The sequence below is a fragment of the Amblyomma mixtum genome, chromosome 5 (assembly GCF_055824585.1).
Source record: "Amblyomma mixtum isolate Tamu chromosome 5, ASM5582458v1, whole genome shotgun sequence".
In the NCBI taxonomy this organism is placed as follows: domain Eukaryota; kingdom Metazoa; phylum Arthropoda; class Arachnida; order Ixodida; family Ixodidae; genus Amblyomma; species Amblyomma mixtum.
In genome coordinates, this window is record NC_143016.1 from 25,789,560 (window position 1) to 25,808,783 (window position 19,224).

General features: G+C 47.0%; 1 protein-coding gene across 1 annotated transcript in view; it reads right to left on the reverse strand.

Annotated features, from left to right (window-relative positions):
* LOC149341553 (uncharacterized) overlaps positions 1-19,224 on the reverse strand; it is a 59,691-nt gene that overhangs the window by 6,546 nt on the left and 33,921 nt on the right. The window lies entirely within an intron of this gene.

The following is a 19,224-nucleotide window of genomic DNA, read 5'->3' on the forward strand; positions in this document are numbered from 1 at the left end:
GATGCTTTTTGTGCGGCCACACACACCTTTTGTGTTCATTTAATCATTGATAGTTGAACTGTGATGTTCTTTTGTAGTGAAATAAATGTTTTGTAATGGTTAAATGCGTCTGTACTTGATTATTCGCTATTCGATTCGATATTCGGAACCAAGTATTCGTATTCGATTCGTATTCGAAAAATTTGATATTCGCACACCCCTAAATTCTTTATGCACCTGTCAGTGAAGTATTCTGTTTATTTGTGTACTTCTTTCAAACACCCCGACTTGGTGGCACCAGTTTATGTTCAGGTAGCTTCAGGTGCAAGTATTTTGTCACTGCTAGACGACATCCTGCCTGATAATAACAGAAGAAAACACACTTTGCAGTGTTAGGTAAGGTTTATGGTTTATGTTTATGAGGGTTTAACGTCCCAAAGCGGCTCAGGCTATGGGGGACGCCGTAGTGAAGGGCTACGAAAATTTCGAACATTTGGGGTACTTTAAAGTGTCTGACAACGCACAGTACTCGGGCGCCTAGAATTTCGCCTCTTTCACAATTCGACAGCCGCGGCCGGGATCGAGCCCAAGTATTTCAGGTCAATAGCCGAGCGCCATAACCACTGAACCACCGCTACGGCAAAGTGTCAGGTAAGGCGCAGAGCTTATTATCATTTGCGCCTTACTGCAACTAGAATCGATACCAAGGTAAGAAACGCATAGAGTACAGGAAGTTCTCTCTAAAAAGGTAGATCCACTAGTGATGGCGAACTAGGTTAGTAATGTAAGGAGATTGAGACCCTGAACAGTAAAGTCACGAAGACTGCACTGGGAGTTCTACACCAAGCTTCTTCTAGCACGACCTTACTAGCCCGTTGCCTTCCGTTACGTCTGCAGGCCTCCAAAAACCTTCTTTCATAATTAGTTCGCCTTGGACAGACCCGGACAGGTCAGCTTCTGCTTCGTCGACTACGAGCGAGGACGCAGAGTCACTTCTTTGCAGCCCTTCATACCCAAAGCACACTGGGTTGGACATCCACGGGACGCAGGTGTGAGCAGAACCCGCTATGGTTTTATAATGACATTCATTGCCGCCTCGACATCAAAGGCTTACGCACAAAATGGTCGCTAGCTCTGGTGTAAATTACATCCTTGGTTCCTGAACATCTGACAAGTGTCTACGGGGACCACGTGCAAGTTCACACTGAATGCCCTGTGAGCAGACATGAGCAGTCCTGCTCAGCCAAATTTGCAGTGGCTGAACTTGAAATATCCTGGGCTGGGCACCTGCAAAGAGTAGTGTGGTCTACTTTGGCTGAATCATTGGCCATTTCAAGGTCGTTTAATTAAGCGCCTGTCTTTTTGCAAACCACACAGAGTCGTCATTCTGTCCGGCTCTTACGTCAGCACTAGAGCCCCTGCAACGAGGGACTCCCGTGGATACATTTTGCGTCAGGTCTCTCACCTGGCTGAGTAAGCTAAAATTCAAATGATTTACAGTTAACCCGCAGGGGATACTATCTCACGTTGGAGCCGCTGGTAACACGACGGCAGCCTTTTTGGCCCAGGAAGCACTGTCTTGCCCATCTTCAGTGGCTGTCCTTAAGGACGAAAACTTCTGCCCTGGTGCAACACTTCTCTGTACTTCGGCCAACTCTGCACCTCACTAGCGTTGCACGAGGCTTGTCGCGCGACAGAGCTGCTCTTTAATATCCACTGCCTCGGTTTATACGCCGGTATTGATGCACAGGATTCACCGTACCAGATCATCTATGTATGTTCACTGTGAAGTTGTGAGTGACGTGAACCATTTCTTTTTAGCGTGTCCTCCTTTTTGTGCCAAGCTTGAGAAACTCCAGCCAAGCCTGAGAAGATTGAACGTTCCCTTGGACGACGTCTTTCACAATGTTTTCCCTTAGGGCTCCCAAACTAAGCGGTGATGAGTGCCGCAGTCGTCGTTTTTAGTGGACACTGAGCTAATGGAACAATGGTACTGACGCAGTCATTTAAATCAGTGACTCAGCCAGAATAGTTTCCGACAGGCCACTGTAAGACTAATCCCACCAGTACATTCACACCACCACCTATGGGGCAGCCGATGCTCAGGTAAAATGATGAGGTAGAAAGTCTGCACACATTCGGCTACCGCAATGGCTCTGGAAAGCCGTAATCGAGTCCGATAAGAGGAGCCATTTCCCTGCATTGGACTGAATGTCACTGATAGCGATAAATATTTTCTGCTGGTATCATTTACTCGAGTAATTAAGGTTGTAATAAATTTAAGCTTTCTCGATAACTTGTAGTTGTCACCGCGGAATTTAGGCATAACTACACGTGAGAAAACGCGAAAAAGCGCGGACAGAATCAATCAATGCAATAAATTAACAATGTTTGATTATCAATGGTTACCTTGGCCAGGTCGAAAGTCGTTATCGGGGTAGCATTGCAAGCTTGGTCATAGCTGGCAGCCCCTTCCGCAAAAAACAGATGAGCTATTAAAGCTGTAAAAAGGACAGCGAGGTTAGAAGGTATCATGGTCATTTTTCCTGCCTGAAATGTGCGATTTAAGACCTGCTGACCGTCCGGCAAAGGATGCTTCAGCTTGTGGAAGCTCGGTAGGAAGGAACTCCTTTAAGTAGCACGCCGGAGGGCGATGACGATGATGATGGCTCAGCTGTTGCGCACGTGTCAGTGTTCGCCACGTGGAAGAGTGAGAAAGGGGAACTAAGGTCACCAGCTGGGTGAGGTCGTACATGTTTGGAGGAATAAAACCAGCGGAAGCGACGCAGACGCAGTAAAAACGCAGAGGACGACGCTGAAAAACCAGCCATAACAACGCGCATAAGGCTCTCCTCTCTCTCGCTGCCGACCACAAATATTTGCGCAGTTTTCATTGCGGACACTAACCCTTTCTAGGGTCGTGGAACACACGTCTATTTCACTTGCTTCAAGAGGCCAAAAACGAACGATGCACCTATGTACCGTATTTTTAAGACGAAAGGCATACTAGCCCCATTACGAGAAAAGCCGGCGGTGTGTGTTAGTGACTTATGTTGAATCCCAACGGCAAATCCAGACCAAGTTTTTTTGCTCTGTTTGGAGCAGTTGTATACCAAAGGAAGACTGGGAGCGCGAGTTGTGCGTTCCGACGGCAGTTCGGGATCAGGCGTCGATCCCGGATCGCTCCATGGAACAGGGATAGTTGTTCCGCCGAAGTGTAAACCGGGGTGCCAGCGTCATGGCCCTACGTGGCCTGGACACATGCGCGTAATGTGAGGGCTGTGCGGTTGCCCTGAGACCTTGCGCGGTCGAAATTCGCTCGCATAATAAAGTTTTCCATCCATCCATCCACCGAAATTCACAGATTCGACAGGAGCCACGCGTGGCGTTTCTCTTTCCTTCACGTCTCCTTCCTGTCACGACCAACTGCGGCTACTTCCTTCCTGTCGTCGCTAAGCGATGATCCGGGTAACATATAAGGAACGCTTATGACCTTTTTTTTTTTTGGCCTGTTAGCCACGTGCAGCGCCATCTCTGCCGAAACGCGCAATGGTAACTGTCTCAAATGTAATTATTTTTTGTTTTCTTCGCGTCCGCATAAATAAAAATTACTGCATAAGTAAAAAGCTTTTTGAACAGAACGTCAATTCTTTGTGACCGCTTTTAAGACCAATATCGGCAACCTGTTTGAACCTCTCATGCTTTCTGACGTCAGACGACGCGTACTCGCTAAGCTCAGGCTCTGTAAATACGGAAGCAATCTGAAAATTTGGCGTGTTTTATCGCTAAAATTTTGTGGTCCGAACATCATCTAACAAAATTCAGGGGGCACTTTGACTGTCTAAAGTGCGTAGAGGCGAAAGCGTTTTCCGCACCACTTTCGCTGCTTCTGTGGCATTGGTGACGTCACATATAATTGTGTACTAACTACTAAGTGATGACAAACCACTAATTAATGGTTAATTACTGATTAGTGCATGAATACTAATTAACTGCTAATTAATGACGCTTAAGCTTCGCCTTTAGGAGTGGAACGCGACGGCGTGTTGTAGCGCTGCCAGGGAGTCCGCGGAACACCACCACCCGTTCGGCGCGATGCCTTGCCCTTGGAACGCAACGCTTTTTGAGAAAAGGAAATGGCGCAGGAATTCTCTGTCATCTTGGTGGACACCTGAACCGCACCGTAGAGGAAGGGAGGAAGTTGGAGTGAAAGAAGATAGATAAAGAGGAGCCGTAATGAAGAACATGGAAATTGTATTTGAGGAAAAGAAATTACGCAGTAACTGTTTCACATATCTCGGTGGGCACCCGTCAAAATTCAGGGGGGCACTTTTTTTACCTAAAGTGCGGTCACTGACTAGTAACGTTGGTCAATGATGTGTGGTTAAGATCAACGTTACCAGAACCAACGAGTTGGTCCTAGTAACGTTGGTTAAGATGTTAAGCTTCGCCTCTAAGAGTGGAACGCGACAGCGACTTGCAACGCTGCCAGGGAGTCCACAGAACGCCATCGCCCGTTCGGCTCTGCGCCTTGCTCGTCGGTAAATTGGTTTTTGAGGAAAGGAAATGTATCTGTCTCGCATATCTCGGTGGACACCTGAACCTCGCCGTAAAGGAAGGGAGGAAGATGGGAGTGAACGAAAACATCGTATTCACTAGACGCGCCTTTGTTCGTTCCAAACCATCGAGCTGGCGTGGCGGAGTGGTTAGCGTGCTCGTCTCGCACTCCGGAGACCCCGGTTCGATTCCCCAACTCGACCGATTTCTTACTCGTTTTTATTTATTATCTGGTCTGACTAGAAAAGTTAATTAGGCTAATTGGTTAATTAACTAAACTCAGTCCCACTTACTTGGAGCATCACTACGATGGAAACAACATTATTACACACACAAAAAAAAATGGCTGAGGCTTAACTTGGTTAAGCCTGGAGAATGCGAAGCATCATCGTGTCGCGTAATTTGGAGGCGCACAACCACAGCGACTGCGCGAGGTGGGCCCCCGTTTCTCCACTGTCGTGACGTTATCGTGTCACATGGTGTGACGTCATGTATCACGTGATTTGGAGGCGCACAACCACAGCGACGGCGCGAGGTGGGCCCCCGTTTCTCCACTGCCGTGACGTCATCGTGTCACGTGGTGTGGCATCATCGTGTCACGTGATTTGGAGGCGCACAACCACAGCGACGGCGCGAGGTGAGCCCCCGTTTCTCCACTGTCGTGACGTCAGTGTGTCACGTGGTGTGACGTCATGTATCACGTGATTTGGAGGCGCACAACCACAGCGACGGCGCGAGGTGGGCCCCCGTTTCTCCACTGTCGTGACGTCATCGTGTCACGTGGTGTGACGTCATGTATCACGTGATTCGCAGGCGCATAACCACGGTGAAGGGCTGAAGTGGTAGCTAAAGTAGTATGCTTCGCATAAAAAAAAATCTTCCAGGGTGGTCCCCTACTGGTCCAGGAGTCCACGGGCTTGTGCTTCACGTAAAGCCCGATCCACCAGCCATTTCTGGCCGGCGGGCTGAGTGGTCCGTATAGCAGCCTCCCAAGAAGAATCAGGAGGATTGGGGACGGGGGGTACTGCCTTTGGGGAAGGACATTCTCAAATGTAGTGGAAAAGTGTGGATCTGGGCACGCCACAGGTGGTACAATCAGGAGGAAAGGTGTGGTGAAAGCATGAGAGACGGTGGGGTGAAATAAAGCAGCCTGTTTGTAATTGCCGCCATGTGGCGCCGGATAAGGGCGACAAGGTACTGTGGGGTGGTGGCAGTGTCATGGAGCATCACTATACCATCCCTGTAATTGGTTGCATGGTTACTAGGAGGAGGAGGTAAACTTTATTAAAGAAGAGGTCTTAGGCGCGGATTGGGGTCATGTTCCCCTCCCCGCGGTGGGCTCCTCTTCTAGGCCGGACGCCAGGTGGCCGACCGACGATGTCGTTCGGCGACCTCTTCGGCTCGCTCTGTGGCTCGAAGTTGAACCTCCGGGTCCGAGCTGAGCAGCGCGGCCTCCCACTGAGATTGGGTAGAGAGCTGCAGACTGTGCGATGGCTTGTCTTGAGTACACGAGTATAGGATGTGCGGTGTGTCTGCCTTTTGGTGCCCACAGAGAGAACAGACGGGGCTGTACTGCTCCGGGAACCATATGGAGTACATGTATGGATTAAAGAAAGTGTCTGTTTGGAGCTGCCGCCAGCTGACTTGTTGTGTTTTACTGAGGGATTTATGTGGTTCTGGGAAGATCTGTCTTTCTTTCTTGAAGTGGGTAGTAATTTCTTTGTAGGTTGTCATTCGCTCCTTGGCCGACCTGAGCTCGGGGTAGCGCACCTCCCGGTTAACCACGAATCCTCGGGCAAATTGGTGCGCCGCCTCATTTCAAGGATGGTCCGAATGGGCGGGGACCCAGATCAATGTTATCTGGCGGGTATTGGAGATTTTTTGTAAGATTTTGATGGCTGCTGAGTGGGCCCTTCCTTTTGCAAAATTTCGAATTGCTGTTTTGGAGTCACTTATGATGTATTTGGCAGTGGTGGAGGTAATGGCTAAAGCTATGGCAACTTCTTCGGCCTCCTCCGGAAATTTTGTTTTATCTATTGTCGCCGATGCAAGGGGAGAACCTCGATGATCGACAACTGCCAGAGAAAAGGCGTCTCTGTCCGCATGTTCTGCCACGTCCACGTGCGCCGTGTCTTTCTGTGAAGTTTTTGTACCCCAGCCTTTCTTCTGTCCGTATCGTAGTGTGGATGCATGTTTTTGGGCAGAAGAGGGACTGTTAAGTGTTCGTGCACGTGTCTTCGAATTGGCAAGGTGTGTGTACGGATTCCTTCATATTGTATTCCTGCTTTCTTTAGAATGAAACGTCCCGTTTTAGTGCCTGATAGTCTTTCATATTGTGCAATGAGGTGTGCTTCTATCAATTCCGCTAAGGTGTTATGAATTCCTAACTGTAATAGTTTTTCATTTGGAGTATGACGTGGGAGGTTGAGCGCAATTTTGTAGGACTGTCTAATTAGAGAATCCAGGTCGTCTCTTTCTCTTACTGTGAGGGTGACGTATGGTGTAGTGTAGTTGACTCTGCTAAGAACGAAGGCTTGTATTAGTCTCCTGGTCTCGGCTTCTTTAACTCCTCCTCGCCTATTCGCGATGCGTCTGATGAGGAAGGAGATTTGGTTGACAGTGTTTCTCAGTTTCTTAATTAACGTGTCGTTTTTTTGCTTTGACTGTATCAGCATTCCTAAGATTCTTAGTGTTTCCACTTCTGGGATGGCTGCCCCTTCCGCGTAGATTTTGATCTCAGGACCACATTTATCAACACAGGACACGATGCTCAGACTAGCAAACGAAGTCCTATCTCAGGAGCAAGAAAGGAGCACCAGGGCAATCCTAGCTCTAGATTTAACAAAAGCTTTTGATAACGTCAAACACAAAGCAATCCTAGAATCTCTTTCACCGTTGAATGTGGGCGAAAGAGCGTTTAACTACATCAAGGACTTTCTCTCCGATAGAACGGCTAAAATTCAAATTGGTGCAATTAAATCCGACACCTTCAGCTTAGGAGACAGAGGAACGCCGCAAGGATCGGTCCTCTCCCCCTTCTTATTCAATATAACCCTCATCAAAATGGCACACGCACTCGCAAAAATCCCAGACCTAGAACACTCTTTGTACGCGGACGATATCACCCTTTGGACCACCAAGGGGAGTATCGCCACAATACAAGATACACTACAACAAGCGGCAGATGTAGTAGTAGAGGAGGCACAAGCCGCGGGACTCGCGTGTTCCCCCCAAAAATCTGAAGTCCTCATCCTACACCCAAAGCGTCAAAGGAAAAATAAAGCGCCTGCATGGTTACTAGCGAAAGTGCAATTGACCCCGTTTGAAATTCGCGCACTGTGACGTCACGACCATTTCGACCAATTGAAAAGCGTGACATTTCTGTCGACGACTCTTGCTTTCAACAATGAGGCATTAAAGGCTTCCGCCTTAATATTAAGGCGGAAGCCTCGTTGTAAGCAGCAGTTGTCGACAGAAATGTCACGCTTTTGAGTTTGTCGAAATGGTCGTTGCGTCACAGTGCGCGAATTTCAAACGGGGCCAATTGCACTTTGGCTAGTAACCAATAATGCAACCACTTAAAGGGATCGTATAGTGATGCTCCAAGTAAGTGGGACTGAGTTTAGATGATTGCTTAATTAACCATTGAGCCTAATCAACCTTTGTAGTCTGATCAGACAGATAAATAAAACCAAGTAGAAAATTGGCCGATCTCGGGAATCGAACCCCGGTCTCCGGAGTGCGAGACGAGCACACTACCACTCCGCCATGCCAGCTCGATGGTTTGGAATGAACAAAGGCGCGTCTAGTGAATACGGTGTCATCGGTCACTCCTATCTTCCTCCCTTCCCGTTACGGTGAGGTTTAGGTGTCCACCGAGATATGAGAGACAGATACATTTCCTTTCCTCAAAAACCAATTTACGGACGAGCAAGGCGTACAACCGAACGGGCGATGGCGTTCTATGCATGGACTCTGTGGCAGCGTTACAAGACGCTGTCGCGTTCCGCTCTTGGAGGCGAAGCTAACCACACATCAGTGACACGAGCAGCAACATCGCGCTTAAGGCTTTCGCCTCATCGCAGTTTAGGTCACCAAAATGCCCCCCTGAATTTTTTTCATGCTTATGCTTGCTCGAGACGGCTTAACACGGAAAACAGCTTACAATGTGAAAGCATTAGTGCTGAGTCATGCGACTTGAGAATGACTATGAGTCACTAGTCATCACTAGGACTATGAGGTATGACTATGCATACTTCGTACACACTATATACTCCTTAGATTACGTTACTTGTGCCGAGTCATGCTACGTTTCAGAATGATAATAATAATAATAATAAATTCTTTATTTCACTCATGAAGTGAGGGAGTGCGGGAAAAAAAGCTGAAAATTCAGCTTGACTAGTTCCCAGCTCCCCAGAGTACAAAAAATTCAAGAAACAAAAGAAGAGAGGAGAAGAAAAAAATAAAATAAAATAAAATAATGGCAGAGCGGCATAAGAACAGCACAAATCAGAATACAGAAATGCTTTGTTTACAAAGTCAGATCGGCTTGTGCAAGGAAAATAAACAAAACAATTCTAATTGAACTGTATGAGACACCGGTGATAAGCGAAAGTACATGCCGGAAAAATCCCTAAAAAACAAGAACGTTACATAAGTAAAGGAAAGAGACGAAGAAAAACAATGCGCATGAACAGAAAAGTGTTGCTCAAGGAACGGTACAGCGTACATATGCAGAATGCGAGAAATACACCATCACATGAACGGATTGTTGTCTATGAACAGTAATTTCAGTTCTCTTTTTGAAGTTAACTCGGGAGTGATACCGTTTCTGTAACAGATATTTAACAAGTGTGGTAGCATTCTGTTTATCATTTGTCTTCCATAATCTGTCCTGCACGTTTTTACTAACCAAGGCTGTGTGCTTCTATATTCATAAGCTAGTGTCCTTTTACAAAGAGATGCCAACCGTAATAGACAATGAGTGTTGTTTTTTATTTCAATCCTATAACGAAAGTGAGTCATGAATAATGACTACGACTACGGGTCATGGCAGCACATATTTTTAGAATCTCAATACACATTGCATTCCACTATGTGTAAAATGCTGAGTCATGATACGTTGCAGAATGACTGAGTCATGACTATGACTGTTAGTCATGACTTGCATTACTGATGCTACATTACGTTTCATTATTCGTGACTATTCATGTTCGCTTACATGTGTTCTGACATCGTACACCGGCGTTATGACGTAATCCAAATTTCGTGCCATGGACGGCGGCGGACGGCTTTTGGGCTAGCCACGTGGACATTTGTAATGCTTTCGCATTAAAAGACAGGACGAAGGTGGTGGTGGAGAAAACTTTTATTTCATGAAATAGAGTTTGGGAGCCACAGTGTGGCCCCGCTGCATGGTTGGTGTCCCTAGTCCGGGACACCGCATGACGAGGCCCCGTCTCTCGCCCGTTTCACCAAAGCCCTTTCGGACTCAAGCGAGGAGCAGTTGAGGAGGGCAGTCTCCCATGCCTCTCGGGTGGGGTAGGGGAAAGGGGGAGGTGGGGATTTTGAGTACATGCCCACACTATGTGGAAGGTATCACAGGTCTCCCCACAGTGCGGGCATCGCCCATCCGTTTTAGGATCGTAATGTTTTATGATTGCAGGACAGAGTAGAGTACCTGTCTGCAGGCGCCTTAAAGTTCGCTCCTCCGTCTTACTCAGCCCCTTTGCAGGGGCCGGGAAAAGGCGGTGGTTGTCGCTATAATGCGTTATTATTTGCTTGAATCGCAGCAGCGGCTGGTTAGTCTCCGAGCCATAAGAGCAGGGATGAGGATCCCGGTGAATAAGCGCTCGGGCAGCCGCGTCAGCGGCCTCATTACCTCGTAAGCCCTGGTGGCCAGGAGCCCAAATGATTCTTTTCGGTGTTGGATCAGTGGCAGTCCGTCTTAGAATGCAGGCAGCTAAGGGGGAGATCTCCCCTGCCAAGTAATGATGACATGCTTTTCGGGAGTCCGTGATAATGATTCTCGAATTGGCGTGGGCGGCAACAAGCGCTATCGCTACTTCCTCGGCTCGCATTGAATTCGGGGCTCGAAAGGAGAGTCCATCAACGTGCATTTCCTGGTGAACGACAGCGGCCGAGTAAAATCCCGTGGGCGATGGCCCTGCTACGTCTGCATAATATACGCCGGGTCGAGAGCCGTGTTGTCTCTCAAGAGCCCGAGCCCGCGCTTGTCGTCTGTTTTCGTGCATGTCGGTGTCCATGTTACGGGGGAGCGGGAAGGCTTCAATGTGTACTGAAAGGGGATCCTCGGAGTGCGTGGCCACCGTGCTTCGCGGAGCGATTTCAACGCCCCGAGCAGGCTATGGGGGTACCCCCGGGAGGACAGACGTGGGAGGAAGCTTGCGGAACTTCTGCTGCCGAGGGACAGAGAGAACGGACGGCACCAGACGTGTGCGGGGAAAGAGCAACCGCCCGTGGTTGCTGCGCATGCGCGTTTGCCGCCTGTCTCGCCATGGCTCGGCGGCAGTGCTTCGCGTAGCTCCGAGGCCACGCGCTACCGCGTTCGCTTTCTGCTGCTGCCTGTAAAATAAACATGTTCGCGCTCACTCCCTCTTCCTACACCGCTAGCACAGTGGGAGTTTCAGATGCAGTGCCACTGCACGTGCATAGCACCGGTGCTAGGGCACACGCGTGACGACGGAAAAAAAAAAGGAAGGTGAGCGCCGGAGTCCTTCATACGGCAACGCTGGAAAGAATGCGAATTTCGCGCATATGCACTCGAGATGTGGGAACACTTTTTTTGCTTAGTGGTTTTTTTTTTTTTGTGAATCAGACATGTCCCGAGGTTATTCCATTATCCTTCACAGCGCAACTGCAGGTTGTGCTATAAAAAATATTTCAGCTGCTGGTGCTCCGCGGGCCGACAACTCGGTTGCAAAACGTTAAAGGCCCGTGGAGGAAGCACAAACATTATTTCAATTTTTTTTTTCATGAAAGCAATTGAAAACTTCAAAGCAGTGCCTTTAGTGCATCAAGGATGGTAAATGCATTTCAGCTTCTAAGGCACACTGTTCTCGTGCGCCTTTCTTTTCCTTTTTTTTTTGTCTGTAATTATGGGACTATGGTCTCGGGAATCAGCAGCTAGCCGAGCAGCGTGGGCCTGAGTGGGAGGAGCAGTCCAGAACACCTCTTATGTGTATATATCCACCCGTGAATGTGCGTCCGTCTGACAGTCTTGCGCCATTTTAGGGACCTAGAAACACAACTCTTAGACCCCCAAAATAGAACCCTTACCTTTCTTTAAAGCCTTAATCGTAGAGGTTTTTGGAGTGCCCGGAGAAATGTGTGAAAGGATCGTCCTCCCACCTTACTGAAAGGTAAAGACTAACGAAATGTTGGCAACATACTGTGAAATTCTAAATGATTTTACTTTTGCTGAACACCCACGAAGAACATATTCACATGACGCAATAAGCGAACTATACAACATATTTTTTCCTGTCTGTCGTGGCGAGCAAATGAACCTATTTTCTAATGTGGTGCACACGACGGCATATTGCATAATATTTAGTTTTCAGCTAGTTATAGTATTTGTAGAATGTAGAAGTTTGCGTTCAGAGCTGTTTTCTGCAGCACTCAAAAAACCTTACGTCATTGTTTCGTGATAAAATTTGTTTTTGGCAGAGGCTGGTCTTGCCACCGTCGAGATAAGCACGCTTGCTTTAATATAAAGATGAGAAGAATTTATTCCCCGCTTGAGAAAAAAAATCTGAGGCTGAAACGCGTCGAAGATATCAGCGCAGGTATGGCATAGAGCATAGAGCACATCGGCCGACAACGAGCGGCAATGGAAGCAACTTGATCCGCTATTTTTTTTACTGGAACGGATATTCACTGCCTAGAAAGGTTAAATACGTTCTTAGGTGTTGCTGTGTTGTGTGATTTTTGTATTGCTTTATTTTGCGGCAGCCTCATAGCGGAAACCGTTATTTTCATGTGGCTCTCAGTCCCCATGAAAATCTCGTGTAACGGCAACAGTAATGATGTGTCTACTTGTGGCAGCGGTGACGATAAAAGGCTAGAGTTTCCACCTGAAGTTTCTCACATAAAAATTTAGGGACACATACTGCGCGACTTTTCGTCCTTCTTAACGAAAATTTGATTCTTTCAGAAACGAACTGCTTTGGCACAACCATTTGACCCTTTCGAGACCAAATCTAAAAAGGTTAACTATTCGTCTGCTACGAATCATCCTTTAGGGCACAACTGTTCGCTCGAAGCGAGAAAAGTAGTGGAGCTACCGTTCATCCAAGGAGAGCAACAGCTAGCTAAAAAAGAGGAGGAGGAGAAAACATTTATTCGAGCACTGCAATGATTTGCAGATGCAGAACGGATGGTTGTTGTGCTAGCTTTCATTTCTATATGCCGGGACGCCACTGCCCGCCGCCGCTGCCGAGCTCTCAGGATCAGGGCCCACTGGGCCTGTAGGTCCGAGCTGGACAGGGCCGCCTCCCAGCCCTCCCTAGTTGGCTGACTTACATTGTCTGTATTTGTATTACACTGACAGGCCCACAACATGTGGTACAGGTCAGCGCGCTGCCCTCAGAATTTGCACCTGCTCGTGAATGTCAGGTCCACGTGTGTTTTACTGTGGCGGGATTTATGAAAAACTTGGTTCGGGGTGTTACCTTAGACGGCTCCATGCTGGAAGAAGAAAAAAAATTCGGACCCATGGGCTGAACCGAACCGCCACCACTATTTTTTTTTTGCTTTATTTCCTGGGAAGACACATTACAGAATACTGTTTTGAGCCTTTATTCTCATCAAAATCATGCAAAATGTACACAAGCATCATCAGCCGTACTGAGCCTGACCTAGAAAGGCTTAAATTTTTTAACTGCCGTCATAGTTTCAATGTATCGGACTCAGGTGCCTGATTCTGAAAGCCGATTAATTAAATATATTTTTGAAATCATTTCTTTAAAACTCTCTAATAGGCCTTGAGTCAGATCTAAGCGACGCGCCTCCATCCTGCTCCTTCATATACCATGCGAGCTGAAATCCTTGACAAGATGTCAGGCACACCATCCCCATTTTCAATCGGGAGGTATCTGATGCCGCGGAGGTAAAGAGTAAAATCCTTCGGAAGACATCCCAGAAAGAAAACGCGTACCAGCAGTCCAAGAAAACGTGTTAAATCGTTTCATCTTTTCTGCACAAAAGCAGACTCTCAACGGTTACAGTGCCGCTGTGCGATCGAAAAGAGAAGGTTTTGGCTGCTGGACAAATCACTATTTGTTGAAGTCTTTTTAACATATCTTGCCCTGGACCAAGATCACGGTCGTGTAGACTGGAGTATGAAAGAGCGACTCGCATAGATCTGTGTGAATATTTTTCGAGTAACTTGACTGAGATAATCAGAGGAAATGCGCGTAGGCAGAAAATGACAGAATTGCACCATTTCTTTCAAGTATCCGCGGCTTGGCCAATATATGGCAGGATTGTACCACTTCTTTAAAATATCCGCGACTTGGCCATTGAATACAGTGCGATGTAATTGAAATTCAGGCAAAACTTCGCCTAATCTCCACTGAATAACACCACCTAAAAAGGTGGCTGTAGCCTTATTGAAGTAAAGAAGCACTTGACGAACTGTCGAACAAACAGATGACATAAACCAAGACCTCCATCGTGAACCAGCGGAAAAATTGGGCAGTGACTAATTAGCTCTCGTTAGGCCTGGATACACAAGCGAAAAGCTTCAGTTATGCTTGGTTTGACGTCATGGCTGTCGCAGTTCACGCGCAATGCACTGGGAGCACCACTACAACGGTGAAGGTGTTCGGCCGTCCACACACTGCCTCTACGGAGGCGGAGGAGGAGACGGAAATCGGCGCGGTTAAAATTCAGGGGGCACTTTGGCGCTCTAAAGTGCTGCAAGGCGAAAGCGTTTCCTGGCGCAAAGTTTTCTCTTTATTTTTGTTTTTATTTTTCATATTTTATTTTGTGTTGTGTTTTATTGTTTTGTTTTTATATTTTAGTTTTCCCTTCTTTTTTGCTTCATTTCTTATTTTTATTGTTTTTTCTCATATCTTTTTATTTCGTTTTACTTTTTATTTCCGCTTCTTTTCTTATTTTTACTGTTTTTTATTTTCATTTTTCATATTTTTTCTTTCATTTTATATTTATCTTTGTTCCTTTTCTTATTTGTATTGCTTTCTATTTTTATTTCTTAGCCCGTTTATTTTATTTATGGATCCTATGCATTCACTAGATGCGCCTTTATTCATGCTGAAACCTTGCGCCTTCGTGGCGGCATGGTAGCATCTCTGCTTCAAACACCAAGGGCCTGGTTCGATTCCCAGCCTCGACGCAGTTTCTTTTTAAGTAGCAGCTGCGCTGCGCGTGTCACTCGGTCGCGGCATACGGCATACGTGAAGCTCGCCTCCGACCCTCATAACGAATCTTTTCGCTTCAAAAGATTGGTTCGGCTTGTTCACCAAGAAGAGAAGCCCCGGACAAACACTGCAAATACTCCGTGCAGCTTTTGCACATTCTAACGAGAACAGTGCAGGGCCTGCATTACATGCCATAGTTTGCTGACCAAGAAAGCAATGCAAACAGTGGCACGTGTCAACAGTGACAGGTGCAGTCAATTAAATTCTTCTCTTTCTCTTTTAATTCAGCATCTTTGCATTGTCAATAGGGCTGACAGCCACAATAAAATTCAAGAGGGGCACCTAAGTACTGGGGTGGTGGGGTTGTCGTCCAAAATACTTGGCGAAAGCACTCGGGAGCCGAGGCCATTCCCCATGTCAAAGTCCCAAGCACTTTCGATTCACCGCACTCCCCCTTGCCTCGCTGAAAACTTTACTGACTTTATTGACAATTTCTAGATGCTTCCATGATTAGCGCAGAAAACAGAAACATCATCAGCTTATGCCAAGGCATGAACTTCTTCCCAGGGCAGCCAAAATCCACTAAAGCAGTTGCTTTGAAGGATGCAGTCATAATGACTCAACATAGATGTAGAACAACAATGCGGGAAAAGGGCACCCTTAGCACACAAACCGCTCGACTTAGATTCGGTTTCTGACCTCTTTTGTTCACAATAAGGGGTGTGCCCTGCCGCGGTGGCTCAGTGGTTACGGCGCTCGGCTGCTGACCCGAAAGACGCGGGTTCGATCCTGGCCGCGGCGGCTGAATTTCGATGAAGGAGAAATTCTAGAGGCCCTTGTGCTGTGCGATGTCAGTGCACGTTAAAGAACCCCCGTTGGTCGAAATTTCCGGAGCCCTTCACTGCGGCGTCCCTCATAGTCTGAGTTGGTTCGGGACGTTAAACCCCAATAAACCAAACCAAACCAAACAATAAGGGGTGTATAGTGCTACTGATGTAAGTCATTTCCAATTTATTGTTCCAACGATAACATGATATAGCAAGGAAAAAATAATACTGTGAGGGACGCTATCAAAACCTTTTTTCAAGTCTACTTGTAGCATCCTGTCAAGTGCCAGTGTAGCATAGTAATCACAGCCCCTAGCATAGCAAACACAGCGCTCCTTCTGAACATTTGTGACGACACTGCGTCCTTTGACACCGAAAGTTTTATGACTACGTACAGTCTCTCTTATCACACTGTGTAGCCTTCTGGCCAATACCCTCATAAAAATATTATAGTCGACAATTCTGAGACATATCATACAGTAGGATTTAACTTGCCTTAGATTGGCTGGGTCATCTGTTTAAGGTATGAGTGTTGTATGTAAAGATAAAAAAGACGGTCAAATGAGTTTTACATCAAAAGCTTCGTTGAAAACATCCGTTAAAGCAAGCAGTAGCTTGTATTTAATGGTTTTATAAAACACCGCAGGCAGTCCTTCTGGCCCTGGTATTTTACCGGGCCTAAGGTCGTCAAAGACCATAGAGACTTTGCGAACAAAAAATGGTTTTCTCGCGTTATTATACACTTTTGGCATTAGGAGTAAGCAATCTCTCATAAACAGGCCTTTACTTACAAAGTGAGGGGCAAAGATTGGTTTTTGTTTTATGACGTTTAACGTCTCAAAGAGACTCAAGCTATGAAGAACGCCGTAGTGGAGGGCTCCGGGTAATTTCGACCACTTGGGGTTCTTCACTTGCACTGACATCGCACACAACACGGTCGTCTAACATTTCGCCACATCTAAATGTGACGGCATCTCATCTAGTTCATAGACAACGCAGGAAAAAGTGCAGAAAACAAGAAACGAGTAACAAATTGTTCCTAATAGGCTAACTTTCAACGCAGATTTCTCGCATCGCATCGTATGATCCCGGTGCAATTTTGTTGACCGCTCGGGACGCGTTATAGCTTTCATTCTCGCCAGACGCGACCGGATTGCTCTGGAGGAATCGTGAACACGCGTGAAAGCTTCGAAAACGTATACAACTGCTATAAAAAATATTCCCATTTCTTTTTGGGGCACCTGCGAAAACAGCAGTTACACGAGACAATTATGCATGCTGAGCCAGTTTGTCGTCAAGACAGGTATGATGTATCGTCTGTCTAATCATCGCGAAATAAACACCGCTCGCCACCGAACTAAGCTCGTGACATCACGGTTGAAAAGCAGCGACCCTTCCCTTCAATTTATGTCTAAGTAAATACCCGCAAATACAGTGACCTCTTGCGCCTGGCACTGCATAACAGCAGCCAGCTGATATGCGAGCGCTGCGAGGTTGCGAGCACGAAAGAACGCGCATGTGCCCATCAAGGTCTCGACATCAGGGCCGTACTCTGTAACTATCCTTTTCCTTTCCACTCTATTTGGCCCTCTGTCATTGGTCGCTGCTCCCGTTGCAACCGGATGTTATAGCGGACGACACGCTGGCGGTAACAGAAACACGCCAATGATGTCATCTGCTTGCATAAACGCCTGTTGAGCCTGCTCGTGCCCCTGTCGAACTGGCCTACCGGCGCAGACGTCTACGAATGACGAAGTACAGCGACGTGCTTGACACGCCTGACGAGCTTTACCACCGTTAATTTTATATCGGAAACAAACTGGGCGTGATTTCTGTGAAGAATTGATGCAGTGCAACCTTTGCGACCCAGCCGGACTGGATGCGGAAACGCGAGGCTGGCTAGCGGCTGGGTTTCGTCGCACTGACGACGCGGCCAAATTAAATGGAAAATGAAACGAATCCTTACAGAACACGGCCCCGTAGGTGCAAGTTCAGATGGCGCGGTGATGCAGGTTTGCCTAGTTTAACAAAGTGGCTTGTTGACTAGTGTTTCTGATCTCACTTCAAAACGAAACAGTGTTACAGCGTATTTTCTAGCCTCGGCTAGAAGCAGCCAGCTGCCACCTTTCTGCTTTTGCCACATTGTTCGAAAAAAGAAAAGATGCGGTATCGACTTAACTTTTTAAATTCAATTTAGTACAGGCAACTCTTGTCATTATGTACCTCTTACGAGCCACCAACTACTGCGCAGACGCTCTGCTAGCCAGTCTAGAAACGCGGCTTGAGAAAAAAAAAATTAACCATTTAACCTGGTTCGGTCAAATGAGTATTAGGTGCACTTCTGTTTCCCTATCGGTTTTGGCTTCCATTCCAGCCCCGGTTTTCACGGTTCTCAACTTTGCATCCATAGGTCGCTCCTCACAACACTCCTGGCGCAGTGGTGACGCGGTTAAGCGATGCGCCTGTGCCCTGCGATGACAGGTGCTGCCACCGTGATGTTAGTGAGACCAAGGTTGCTCTTTCTGTGCACCCCCTCGGAAAGAAGATCGAGAACGAGCAGAAAGAAATACACACCACCATGAGACATTAGCACATAAGCGTAGCGTAAGTTCCCGGACGACCCAGGCAGCCACCCGCGCTTTCCAAAACCATTTAAAGTTTCCTGTTATCGAGACACTCACGTGAACCCTCGCTCTAACTCTGAGCACACTTTAACGACGTCGTAATTAGAACCTGAATGCGTACTTGGGGGGTCGTTGGAAAGTTCAGCAACGAGTTTAACCCCTGTCCTTAAACCTTTCGCGAAACTTTTTGCGTTCCATACCTTAAGAAAGCCTTGCTCGTTTCATGCTCCACTTGAGTTTCGCCGTCTTCCAACTCATGAATGTGCACGCTATTCATATAACTCGCTGCTCGACTCCTCTGAATGTTCTACCCTCATTAGCCGCAAGGGCAGGGCCGCTCGCACAAGACTTACCAGAGTGTCCAGCAAGTTATAAGCAAAAACTTACGACTAGTGCGAATGCTTAATGCGCCGTTACACAGTGATTGGTAATATTCCAAACGCATTTTCCTACTTCGTGCAGTTATGGTCCGCTTGCGTCATACGAGTTATCAGTTTCCAGGCCCACGAAAATTAAAGGTTAAATTTTGTTTTTATAGAGAAATGTAGAATGTAAATTTTCTTCACAGGGGAAGTCGGTCTGTGTTTTTTTTTTTTATTCCAAACCAGCCTAAGGTGAGCATTAACGCTCAGGTGTTCTCCCCTGAGCATATAAACATTCAACTCGGTCCATTTCCAGGAGGTGGTGAGACGGTGAGCAAAATAAACTTCCGCAGACCAGTTGTCAGGTAAACGATGACTACAACATGCATCTGTATTTTACAACCCTATCGGTAAATTTTGTCAACAACTACCCGAGAAGTATGCGGCAAGCATTTTCCTTGTCCTTATA